We start from the raw sequence: 13,681 nt of genomic DNA, 5'->3' as shown, positions 1-13,681 counted from the left end.
GCGACAGTGATTCAGCTCTGCAGATCTTGTGGATATTTTTGTGAGATTTGTGAATAACTGGATTTACAAGTCCTTTCAGTATGTGGCAAAGATAGGGCTTCTATTGGCCTTGCTTTGACATTATCCTTAAGAAGATGGTGCAGGGGGAAAATTGTAGAATGTTGGGCTCAAAATGGGTATACTCGTGTTCAGGTTTCAGCTAGCACTGAAACCCTTTAAATGGCCTTTATTTAGACAGCCACTCTTGTTAGCAGATTTGCTTAATGCAGCAGAAGTAAATAAGAATGAGAGACCAGGCATTTCTTTATAAAAGATTGTATTAAATAAAAAACATTACTTAGAAGTAAAACAATAAACAGATTAACCAGCTAGCTAACTAACAACAGAGACTTACAGAGACTGACCAACAAAAAGCTGGTGTACATCATTAATATATTCTGTCCTATGTATGTCAACCAATCAGGAGCTTCTTGACCTTATAGGGACATAACCTTTAGTTCCTGAGAATATGACCCAGACAGCCAGACACCAAAGGTCCACTTAGAAAAGCAGCCCCCACCTTTTTTCCTGTGAGGTGTCTTTTTAAAAACTCAAGCCTCTGTAATTCTTTTATGATTAAAAAATATTCAACTCTTGATTAGACTCATCTGTGATAGAGGGCTGACAGTGTGGTAAACCTCATATATGCATCCTTGAGCTTTTTAGAAGAGCAGAGGGATATAAATATGTTAACTATGAGATGCCCTCCTGCTTCTTTCAGGAATTCCTATACCAGGGCACCAAGGCAGGTAATCCAGGGCTGACAGTGCTGCTCTTTGGATCCAAAGGGGTCATCTGGACTCTGCTCTTGCTTTGTTCCCAGGCTTTATTGGGAGGCACAGGTAAGAATCCAAGGGGCTGGGGCCTGCAATTACTTCCACTGTCTGCAGCACCACTGCTGACTTCTGCTAGGCCTATGCTGAAGTGACCTTGTGACCACCAAAAGGTGTAGCAGGTCAAGGTTCTCTCCTGGTGCATACTCCAGCTTTATGTGCAACTGTCTCAGTACAGAAAAGGGAAGGGTTAGCTCAGTGTTTCTCAACCTTGGCAACTTTAATATGTGTGGACTTCAATTCCCAGAATTAGAATTCCACACATCTTAAAGTTGCCAAGGTTGAGAAACACTGGGTTAGCCTAACCTTTTTGCAATAGAATGAAAGCCATGAAATAAAAACCAAAGGCAGGATGTTGTAGTTCTTACAACAAGTGAAACTCATTTAGCTGAAGAATGTATTGAAAAGGTAGCACACTTGTCTAAACCCTCGTGAATGGAAGGATGCTGAGAATTAGTGTTCCACTATCTGTACTGAAAAGGATTTGAGGCTTTTCTTTCTTTCTCATCTCAGAGAAATAAAAATGTTTTTGTTCTACCATTATTATTGTGCTCCCAATCCTTTTGTTAGCTGCAAAGCCTGTCACGTGATGATACACAGCCAACACCCATAGCTTTAGAGCATAACAAACAAATGGACATAAGAGGCCTGAAAGAGTTTTGAGCATTAATGGGTTTACAGGGTTTCTAGTGCCATGACTGAATAGTGAAGTGCTTTTAATGTAGCTGCCTTCTCTAGAACAGCTATCTCAGCTCTTTCAATCAGGCCTTGGTTAATTCTCTTTGTCCCAAGTCCAAAGAGAAGCAGAAAGCAATTAAATGGCATCATCTGCATCCACATAAGTGAGTTCTGATAAAAGCCTGGGTGGTGGAGTGGACTGGTTACAGCATGTTGACCAACCTTTTCAGCAAGTGAGGGCTACAGAGTCAATCCTGAATTACATGATTGAAGGCATGCAGGCAACCAGCTATATATTGGTAAAGGCTTATGTATTATTTTCTATTAATCTGTGTACAGCACCAAAAAAGCAAACAGTAATGTAAGGAAGTCTGTACAATAACCAGGTCAATGTCTTGCATGGGTTATAATTGAGTGTAGATTTATGAAACCAGTACTATGTTCTTCTTGGAAGTCCTGGCAAATCCAGCATGCCTCATTAGCATATGGATGGTTGCTCTAGGATGCAAACTCTCCATGCTATCGAGGAAGCTGTTTGTTGCTACTCCCACTTCCTCTGTCTCTCTTTCTCTCCTTCCGCCAGGAGCAAAGCATGCAGCATGCTTTGCCTCCCACTCCATCTTGGGCCATGCGGTCAGCCTAAGAAAAGAAACTTTCCCCCTTTTCTTCCACGCAGCTCTTGGCAGCTGTAGGGCTGAGAGTTTAGGGTGAATTAAATTTAGAAAGAACAGAAGATACAAGGAACTTCATTTTCCACTGAAGATGGATGTAACAACAAAGAATAAAGTCAATAAGACTCTTTTTACTTATCTTTAAACCTATTATGTCTAAGTGTGTGATTCTTTATGCTTGGGAGGGCTAAGTGTGTAAGATCAATAACCTGTGTTTCTCTGACTTGCTCATTGAAGCTATTTAAGATAATATTCTTTTTCTGTGTGCAGCTTCTCAGCTGTGTTAAACTCTGCTCCATTTCAGTGGTTCTAGCAGGCCACTAAATGGCTTCATCTTCAGCCTCAGGCAAGCAAGTCATCATAAGCCCACATAAATTGTTCCAAGTTTCTGGGAAGAAGGTCACGCCACCAATGATCAACTTCTCTACTGTAACCAGTACTACTCCCACCACCACTACTATACTAGTAGATACAGTGGTCATTAGTTCTATGGCATCAAGAACTACTCCTGAATTTCTAAGCATTATGTTTACTATGGTAGATAGAATATTTTCTCATTTAAAATGCCTGTAAAAAGCTAAACATTATGGAATTGGTTAAGCAACTGTATGGAGAAATAGCAGAGCCTTCATTTTCTGTTGAATGTTTCATTGGAAATGTTTATTTCATACAGCAACAGCTGGGCTTGGAGGAAAGCTGGGTATGTGAAAACAATAAAGAGATCCCAAAAATGAACCCTAGCCTGGGGTTTGGGGCATAAGATAAATAAGAATTATATGTAAAGGTATAGAAATCCTGGAGAGTTAATGCTGCTGCTAATATAAGTGCTGACAAGCTATTCTGTTCTTATTTAAGTACTTGGAAGTCAGTTCCACTAAATGAGAATGGGACTTACATGTAAATATACATATGAGGGCAGCCTTAGGGGAAATTTATATAAATTGTAAGGGTACAATTCTAAATGCCAAGTAGAGCTGATTAAACTTTGACTAGAGAGAGAGAGACAGACAGACAGAGACAGACAGTTTGGTGTAGTGGTTAAGGCTTTAGGCTAGAAACTGGGAGACCAGGAATTCTAGTCTTGTCTTAGGCATGAAGCAGGCTGAATGACCTTGGGCCAGTCACACTGTCTCAGCCCTTGGAGGAAGAAGGCAATGGCAAATCACTTCCAAAAATCTTGCCAAGAAAACTGCAGGGACTAGTTCAAGGAGTCATCAGGAATCAATACTGACTCATGGCACCCCTCCTCCCAAAATTACATAGAGATCTTCTGCATAAACATACTATCTCACAGGTACAACTGTACAACAAAAAGCAAGCTATCTTTTGGGGACTGACATTTAGGGCTAGGTCTCTGATTTGGTGGGTGAAAGAGGACAAGTGTGTTGTCACATGTCCATTATGTTGTTGCCACTGTGATATGATGGGTAGGGCACTTCCACTAACCCTGCCCCCCCCTTTTTTTTTGCAGTTTGAGTTCCATTTGTGACAGCTGGGTGTGTTCTCAAAATTTCAAATGTGCCATGGACCCAAAAAGCTTAGAAAACTCTGCAATAACGCTAATTTTACTCTAATGCATATTCCTCCCAAGCAAACTTTTTAAGGGCTATAGCTGTGCTGCAAAGATCTGACTAACCACTAGATGGTAGCAAAGAATTGTGCTTTTTTTAATCCCATGGCTGCCAACTAGTGGTCATCCATTTTTTTTTTCAAGCCTATGCTTTGTGGGTTGTACATTATCTTAGCTGAACTTGCAGGGTAAAAATTCCAGGAACCACATCAGCATATAGGTGATCTAATGCTCCCCAGTGACTTCCATCAACCCTAGCTAGCATAGTCAATGGCAAGAGATTGTGAGAATTGTCATCCAAGATGCCAGGTTGCCTCCTATAAGAGTAGAGCAGTGAATCTCAGCTGATTGTATGAGTACCACAGGTAGGACTCAAGAGCAGTCTAGGTGAGACACAAAGTAAGTCACTGAAATTTTAATTAAGTCTTTAAAACTTAAAAATTATTTCATTATGTCAAACTAAGAAAAAGTTCATATACTGTACATATAGCAATATTGACAAGATTATATAATGCCCAAACTCATCAGGGAGAAAAGCCTCGGGAATTAAAAACTAAATGAATTTTTAAAATCAGTCATTTTATCTCAGTCATTGATCAGAATTTCTTAAACATTTTTAAAATTAAAGAGAAAGGAAAAGAATATATATACTGTATATATAAGAGAGAGAGAGAGAGAGAGACAAATCACAAATACCCATAATCCATTGCTGCAGTTCAAGGGTAAATATATTCCATTGTTCTATAATCCTTTTTCCAAGTTCCTATGCCTAAAAAGTCCACAATCCTTAATGCCTTGATAGGTTCCAAATTCTAGATATATAGCAAGAACATTTACATCTTTAACACACAGTGATCATTTCAAAGTCATATTAATAATCCTTAGTTTCAACCCCAAATGTGGTAATAATAAGACTAGTCATGAGTTAATGTTCCACTTCTTGACATGCATCTCCAAAAGCAAGACAATTGCAACCAAACATACTAAATATTATCTAAGGTGGCCAATCCATGAAGGAATTTGTTGTTTATTAACCTAATATTAAAATGATAGGAAACTAATTTCACATTATTGAAAACACACCTCTGCTAGTTTAGCAGGACAGGATGTTCAAGCGCATTATTCCACATAAATAACTAATGTTAATTACCTTGGCTTCCTTCAGCTTCTAATAAAAATGAGTTACCACAGAGTCTTTAAAATGTATTCTAAATGATCAATATAATAACAGAATGCCTGTAAACATACTGATGTCTTTTTTTGAAGAAAATGGCTGCAGAAAATGGCTGGCAAGAGGTGCACAGTGATAGGAGGAGTCTGACTCTCCTGGCCATGCCCTTCAGTCCCACTTCTCTCTTGCCCAGCTCCATGTGCGGCTTCTGATTATGGGCTATGCAGTACTTCCACTGCCACCACCCATTTTCCTGGAGGAAAGACCTACCTTAACCAGTCTTTTCCCCATTCCTTGTGAGACAGATGTGGATCAACTGTAAAACAAATATATGAAGGAAGCGTGAATGGGTTATGAGGAAGAGGAAAACCAAGAAAGTTGTGGTTGGATGGAATTGATGAGATCCTCCAAAAAAGAGGGGAGAAGTTTAAAGAACAAAAGGTAGTGCAGGAAACAGTGTATGGACACAATGGAAGCAAGGATGATTTCAAAGACCGAAAATATGGAGAGCTATAGTAGAAAAAAGTTGCTTTAAACTAGATTGTTCCTTATTTCATGCCTTTAATTTCTTTGTCTTACTATTTTTTGGCTCAGCATAACACTGCTTACTCCAAAAGGGAATAGCATGATGGATACATACATCCTTATGAAATAAATAAAAAATTAACAACAAAAAATAAAACTGGAAACATCAGTTTAAAATGTCAGCAGCCGCACGTAGACATATTTCACACTGAACGTGTTATGAGATGCTATACAGATGATAAGATAAACATTTCTCCTTTCCAAAGGTCTCACAGCAGCCTTCCTCAGCTCTGTGACCCTCAGAGATGTTGGGACTACAAGGCTTCCAGTGGGAACATGGCAGACTGAGCAGCTGTGTCTGCAGGCTCTGCAGGCAGAGCTGGCAATGCGCACTTTTTGGGGGGGCTTGACAGGCTTTTTCCTGGAGCCCAGAGCTTTTTCCTGTGAAGGAAAAGCTCAGAATCACCCCATCTGCTCTCCAAAACGCTGTCTTGCAGCCAGAGAATTGCAGCATTCATAACGATCCGGTAAGAGTTGACGGGAGGCGGGAGAACACCATCATTTCCATGCTGCATTTGTAGCCTTAAGGGACAGTAGGTCGAGCCATCCCATTTCTAAATCACCCAGTTTATATATTTTTTAAGTTCATGTACCCCAAGAGAGGCTTTCTACATCAAGAAAAAGCGGACTCTCTTGGTGCCTATCGTTATTTTTGGATTATTTTTTTAATTAAGTTTTGGCTTGTTTTCCCATTTAAAGATTAAGAATGACTGAGAAGATATAGTTGCCTTCCTATTATTATTTTTGTACTGAATTTGAAGGATTGAATATTTTCCTACACACTGGATTTGCCGTTTTGAATCTTCAGCTTTCTGTTTACTTTCTCTGGGACTTATTTGTTAGAGCACTTTCTCTTGCCAATTTCATTTGGAACTCTTTCATTAACCCATTAACTCCTATGAGTCAAATATCTAGGGGGCGCCATAATCTACTGCCTGAAAAATGGAGGATTTCAAGGAGATCTTTTTCAGAGCTTTGCTGTAAGCTTAAGCAGACTTTTAAAGAGACTCTCTCAGAGTGCCATCAAGCTATTCTGCAGAATATTTGGGACATTGGGGAAGATACTATTTCTAAAGTGTGTCATCTGGCTGAAGATGTTATGGAGGAAGATGGAGATTTTGGTAAAGATGGTGTTTTTACTGAGAGTGAGATCGAAGTAATGCCAGGTGAAGACTACATTTCGATGTTGAAGTGGTTAAAACAATCTGAACTTCAGACTACACAGAAAGTTGTTTTTCTGGGGGATTGTTAGGCTTTCTGGGGAAATGTCATGGGAGAGAAGAGAACTTGTTTTGTGGGAGTTTTTTTGCTGAGATGGCTGAGTTTTTAGGGGGGGGCAGTTGGGCTGTTTGATTCCTGTATGAAAAATGCCTTGTATGTAAAATGGAGATATGTAAATGTTTTGACATATTTCAAAGTGGGGTAAAAATTTAAGAATGCTTAATTGGATTGATAATGAGGTTTTTATGATTTTATGTCTTTCTAATTATTTGGATTAAGATTTATTGGTTTCTTTATAAGGTTTGTTTGATTTTTAATATTTATAAGATATAAGGTATAATAATTGCTTGATTTTAGGTTTAAAATGGTTGTAGTATTATTAATTACAAAAGTAGACAATTTATATATTTTTATAATTTGATTTTTACTATAGTAGACAGAAATATATAGAATAGTATTAGGAAGGATATAATTGAATAAAGATTGTGTTTAGGGGAGGGAAGCTGGTTTAGACATACATTTTTTTATATATATAAGGGGAAGGAGCAAGCACTTAGTGATTTTTATGTGTGCTGATGGATTGATTCATAGAAATAATATGATCTTGGTTTGATATAGAGGGATTGATTATGGAAATTGCTATATATTCTTCTTGTTGAAAGTCGGAAGTCACTTATGTAATCTTTAAAAAAAAATTCTTCTTGTGTTTCTCACTTTTTAAGCTTTTTCTTTTTGTAGTTTTTTGCTTTTTTGTAGTTTTTATCTTTGCTTTAAACTTAATAAAATCCTTATTAAAGAACAAAGAGAAGTTGGGACTACAACTCTCCAAATTATCAGCCAGTTGATTGTGTTGACTAAGGATTCTGAAAAAAGTAGTCCCAACATTTCTAGAGAATACCACACTGGAGATGGCTGACTTTAGCTGGGAAAGAGGGTGTGGGAAAAGGTAGAAGTCAAGGATAAGCTAGGAATTAGGAATTAATTAGGTAATTAATTAATTTAATTAAAAAATAAAAATAGGAATCAGGTTGTGATAAAGGGGCAGGACAGTTAAGATGGTGCCTTATCTTTAATGTCTACCCCTCCCCACAACCCTTGCTCTGTCTTGTTCCCTTCTTCCTCTCCTCCCAAAGAAATTGAGCTTCTTGTGTGTCTTCCCCTCAAGATTTTGGCAGTTTTCTCCATGCGGCTTCAGCCTCCACCCTCTATGACATCTTTGCAAGATCTTTTTAAAAAGAGAATGCTGCAGTTTTAAACCACAAATTACATTTTTAATGAAACTTCATAACTCTGATACCCAAATGTGATGCAATATTGATAACGAGTTCTGCATCTAGCAAGCAGGAGATTGCCCCAGAAAGCTTCTTAAGATCTTATGCAATACATAATAAAATTATTTGTAATGAAAGAATCCATGTCCCTATAGTGTTGCAAGGATCTGGCTTGTATAAAGAATGTCCCTGCCTTATTACTTGGCTGCAAATGTCAGGCACCAGGAAAGACACTGACTTTGGGGAAAGGGATAGGGAATAAGAGAAACCATCAGAGATGGAGACTTGGAAGAGGGACTGCAGCAAAATGCAGCAAACTTCAGACTGAGATCTTTGCCTGCTGCCTTCTAGAGCAAGGGAGTGATCCAACTTAAAGGCACAGAGGGCCTTTTTAAAGTGGCTGTTCACTTGCAAGGTGCACCACTGCTGAGGCATACACCCAATCCTGATTATGCTGAAGGTTCAAGATTCTTTCAAAGTCCTTGAGGTTTGCTTACTTTACTGATTTTTTTTTAAAGGCATCAATCCAAAGTCATTGTGTCAAACAAGCTGTGAATCTGGCTGGCTGCACAGAATTGATAGAGTTGCAGAAAACTTAAGCTTCAAATTAAAAAACTGGATTAAAGCTCCAATCCCTAGTGAGATGTCTACAGGAGCTTCTTTTCTTGGCATTTCTATTTTCACACTGAGTTACTGGCATATAGGGCAAAAATATGCCATCACCCCAAGCCATTAAAGATAGAGAACAATAAAACAAGCCACAACTGTGGGCAAATACAATGAGAAAGAAAAACGTATGAAAGAGCTTTGAGAAACGGGAAAAGAATACAGTATATAGATCACCGTCTTATCCAAATCAGTGCACCCTTGTGAAATTCCTATAGGAATCTGCATGATTTAATAGGATTGAGGGTAGAGCCAGATTACCTTTTGGGGCACCTTCTATCTCAATTATTCCACAATTTCTGTGAATGGGCTCTCAATCTATGTGGGTTGTCTGAAGCATACATACCTGATCAGAGCTTTGGAATCCTCCTGGTCAAGCTGCCCAAAACTTTGCCTTTGTTAAGGGGATTCTCTGATGGCTTTCAGTAGCTGCTCTTAGCAAGGGTGCTAGAACAGTGGCCTGAGGCAGTATTGAAAAAGGGGAACTATTACAATAACGGGGGAAGGGCTAAGCTCCCAATTTAGCATCTAGAAAATTGGGCATCATGCTTTGAATATGAAAATGCTATGCTTGAAGAAAGATAGATGGGGAAGAGGCAGAGAACTGACCAGCTTTAGAAGCATCTTCAAGTCCCAGATGCACACTGAGAAATGAAACGTAGGAGCGCTGATCTCCACTGATAGTCAACTGTTCACACACAATGAGTCTCTAGTGATCTCATTCCTGGGGGGTATCTTGGAATATACTGCACATTTGAAGCTTTTCACTAATTAGAGAACTGGAGTCTATTTAAATAACAAATGCTGTCAGTACCAAGTCATGCTATAGACTTAGAAAATAAATAAATTTCTGCACTAGGAAAAAAAAGAGGGGGAGGCTGCTTCAAGTTCACCTTTGCTGGGTAGAAATTTGTTCCACAGGAACAGTGTGAAGCTCCCTTGAACAAGGGGTGGCTTTTGAAAAGTTGACCTGCATATTGGAACAACATACTAGACCCAGAACATTGATGCAATTGTCCCTTCAATAACCTATCTCTTGCTCTGCAAAATAGCTTTTCCCAACCTGCTGTCAGTCAGGTATCTGGTCTTGCAGCAAGTAGCTGAGTTCAGGTTTGGAATAATATAACACTGAATGAGCCTTTCAATAGCCCTTTCTGAAGGTCAACATGCAGTACAACTCCTTGGCAAAGCAGGTGAGGTTTGGAAAATGTGGCTGAGAAGCAGCAACCTTCCTAGGGCAACCCACTGTGTTTATTGCCAAGATGTTTTATTCTTGTATCTTTTTTTATTGTTGGCCACCCTGAGTTTGTTTTTATTAGAAAGGAGATGTATAATTACCAAAATAAATACATGTATCTGAAATCATTATTATTATTTGATTTATATGTCATATTGCCATCTGACATGATCAAAATGGCTATAACAAAGAAACAAAAAAAGCAAATTCCAAAAATAAATGTAAAAGCAATCTAATTAAAAATCAAGACATTGATAATAAAGCAATCACTAAAGCAATCCAATTAAAGGTATGTGTCTTTTCATCCTTTCTGAAGATGGAATAGGGGCCAAATACAGGTGGCCCTCATTTAATGACCATTTGTTCAACCATTTGAATTTGTGACAGCACTGAATGAGTGGTAGTTACAGCTGGTCCTCATATGTACTGCCATCACAGCATCCCTCCGGTCATGTGATCACCATTTGTGACCTTCTTTGATGGCATCCTACAAGCAAATTCAATGGGGAAGCCAGCAAAGGTCACAAATGGTGACCACATGATTATTTATTTATTTATTTATTTTCTATCCCACCTTTATCATTTTTATAAATAACTCAAGGTGGGGAACATACCTAATGCTCCTTCCTCCTCCTATTTTCCCCACAACAGCAACCTTGTGAGGTGAATTGGTCTGAGAGAGAGGGACTGGCCCAAGGTCACCCAGCTGGTTTTCATGCCTAAGGTGGGACTAGACCTCTCAGTCTCCTGGTTCCTAGCCCAGCACCTTAACCACTAGACCAAACTGGCCTGGCTGTAGTTGATGTCCTCTCTGATGTCCTCGCCTAATGACTCACAGTGATTCGCTTAACAATAGCAACCGGGAGTGCTGGAATTTACATTACTAAGCAGCGCAGTCATGTGATGTTGCATTTTACAACCGCATCACTTAGTGCTGGAAATTCTGGTGTCAATTGTCGTTAAGTGAGGACTACCTGTACAATATCTAAGGAAGTGTTTGCTACAGTTTAGTGACAATAGAAAAGAAGGAGCTTTCCACATAAATGATCAACAGATGTTTACAAATGGAGCATCTTCCGCATTGTTCCTCTTACATATCTACTACGTAGAGAGTTTTAGAACAAGAGATGCAGTTTCCTGAGGCTGCCAGTTCCTATGCCACATAGGGCTTTTAAGATTTAAACAAAACCTTAAATTGAGCCCCCAAACCAACTGACAACCATGTGGGTTTTTCAAAACGTCTGTCACATGAGTCTGATATTGTGTATCAGTTAGTGGCCTAGCTGCTGAATTTTGCATCAATTTAGATGTCTGGAGATGCTCCAAGGATTGCCCCAGATGGCTAGTTATTGCAGTAGTCTAGTCAATGCATGATAACTGTTGGCAGTTTTGGTTGGCTGAGGAATGGTTACAAACTGGTGTACTAAACATAAGTGTGCAAGCCCACTCTCTGCCATGACTGCTATCTGGAAATCCAGAAACAGTTGGATTTCATGGCTTATAGGTCATGCTTTCAGAGATTCCTTTCCATCAGTTCTCAACTTTTCACTCTTTACACCAAGTACCGTTTACATTAGATTTCCCTTTCCAGGTAGAAGGCTTCATTCAATTGTCCCCGATGTGTTGAACAACCAATTCTCCTAATGAACGAACCATTTACAAATTCTAGTTTCATACATCCCCTCTTTTCCACAATCTATACCCATTTCTTTCCACTAATCTTCACAAAGAAAGGAAGAGAGTGGCTCCAAGCTAGATCAATTGTACTTGGCTCATCTGAACTACAAAGAAAAGCCAGCCAGAAACATGTTCCCTTTTGTTTTAAATAATGGGAGAATTGTTAACAAGCCAAAAAACAGTTTTTTCTACACTGTTTAAATTCTAAAAAAAAAATCATATACTTTTGAGCATAAAAATAAACCTTTCTGGGGAAGATGTGACACCTTTCCAGTTCTCCCTTTTGTGAATGAATTTGTCCATTCATGGAACAAGAATCTTCATTTTTTTTTTAATCGTATGGCATAGCAGTTCAGTGTTCATGCTGCTTTTTTTTTCTTGCTGGGAAATCCTTGTGAGGTCCAGCAACCAGATTTGTAGACTATTTAGCCGTGACAAGTCACGTTGCCCAGGGTGCACCACGAGGAGGCTAGTCTACATTGCACCAAGTTGGGCTGAGAGTGTGTGACCGGCCCAAGGTCACCCAGCAGCTTTCATGCCTAAGGCGGGACTAGAACTCTCGGTGTCCTGGTTTCTAGCCCAGCACCTTAACCACTAGACCAGACTGGCTCTCATAGAATCTTCATTGATTATATTAGATTCACTTTCACACCTTGCTGACATTCCTGCCATAATATGGTTATTACTGATAGCCCAAACAGAAGTTTTGCCACTTTGTCTAAGAATAACAGGTGAATGTAACGGTTGCCTATTCCAATAAAAGGAGTCTCATCAGTAATTACTAGAGAAAACTGATTTATTGAATGAATAGTATGCAAAGTATGAAGAAAGCTGAGAATGAGCAAAAGCGCGCCAAATACAAACTTAAAAAGCCTTGCTCCCGTTGCGAACCCTCCCCCCAGGCTAGCATAGCAACCACCCACCCCAGATGCTAGCAACCGTTAGAATCGGCCTGAGAAAGTAACCTTGAACAGCAGAGATAACCCAAACATACATTCCAGAAGATCACAAGTCAGCACAAAGGAAATTTACCAGCGTGGCCAGGCAGGCACGCAACTGCAGACATGACATGTGAAACGTTACGAGGAACCATAAACATCGGAACGGGAACATGACAGTGAATGTCCAGGTGCTCTTCTGATGTCTGGAATTCCATCTCCCACATTCCCTGACTATTAACTCAGCTGACTGGAATTTATCTCTAAAACATCTGCAAAGTATTTTATTTATTTATTATTCAAATTTTATTACTGCCCATCTCCCCCAAAAGAGGGCCTCTGGGCGGCTTACAATAAAATCAAGCTACAATAATAAGCGTTAAAATCCCATAAAAATAAAGCGCATTACAAATATAAAATGCAATAAATAAATATAAAATCCAAGAGGCTATAAAATTCCAAGCTGGTGGGAGGGGCTCTAGGGTGCGAGCCACCAGCAAGAATGGCTACCCACCTTCCCATCCCAAGTGAGACGGCAGAACCAGGTCTTCAGGGCCTTCCGGAAGGTCAGGAGTGAAGGGGCCTGCCTCACCTCTGGGGCAAGATGTTCCAAAGGGCAGGGGCCACTGCAGAGAAGGCTCATTTCCTGGACCCCGCCAGATGAAATTCTCTTACAGACGGGGTCCGTAACACGCCCTCTCTGGATGGTCGGGCGAGGCAAGTATCAAGTTGCCCACACTTTTATTCTTTAATAAAATTGCTTCAAATTTAGTTCTTCTTGTGGCAACAGCTTTTCATTGAAAGATGCTTCCAAATAGTTCAATATCCAGAAGAATATTTACAACCTCATCATTTGCATACACACAATCCAATTATGCCTGGAGAATCATCCTTGATGGCTCAACAAGTTAATGTTAGAGTTGGAGGAGTGTATATCCAAAATGGCTGAAAGCGAAGAGGAACTGAGGAGCCTTATGATGAAGGTGAAAGAAGAAAGTGCAAAAACTGGCTTGCAGCTAAACCTCAAAAAAACCAAGATTATGGCAACCAGCTTGACTGATAACTGGCAAATAGAGGGAGAAATGTAGAAGCAGTGAAAGACTTTGTATTTCTAGGTGCAAAGA

The sequence above is a fragment of the Candoia aspera genome, chromosome 2 (genome assembly GCF_035149785.1).
Source record: "Candoia aspera isolate rCanAsp1 chromosome 2, rCanAsp1.hap2, whole genome shotgun sequence".
In the NCBI taxonomy this organism is placed as follows: domain Eukaryota; kingdom Metazoa; phylum Chordata; class Lepidosauria; order Squamata; family Boidae; genus Candoia; species Candoia aspera.
Note: the sequence above shows the minus strand (reverse complement) of the source record.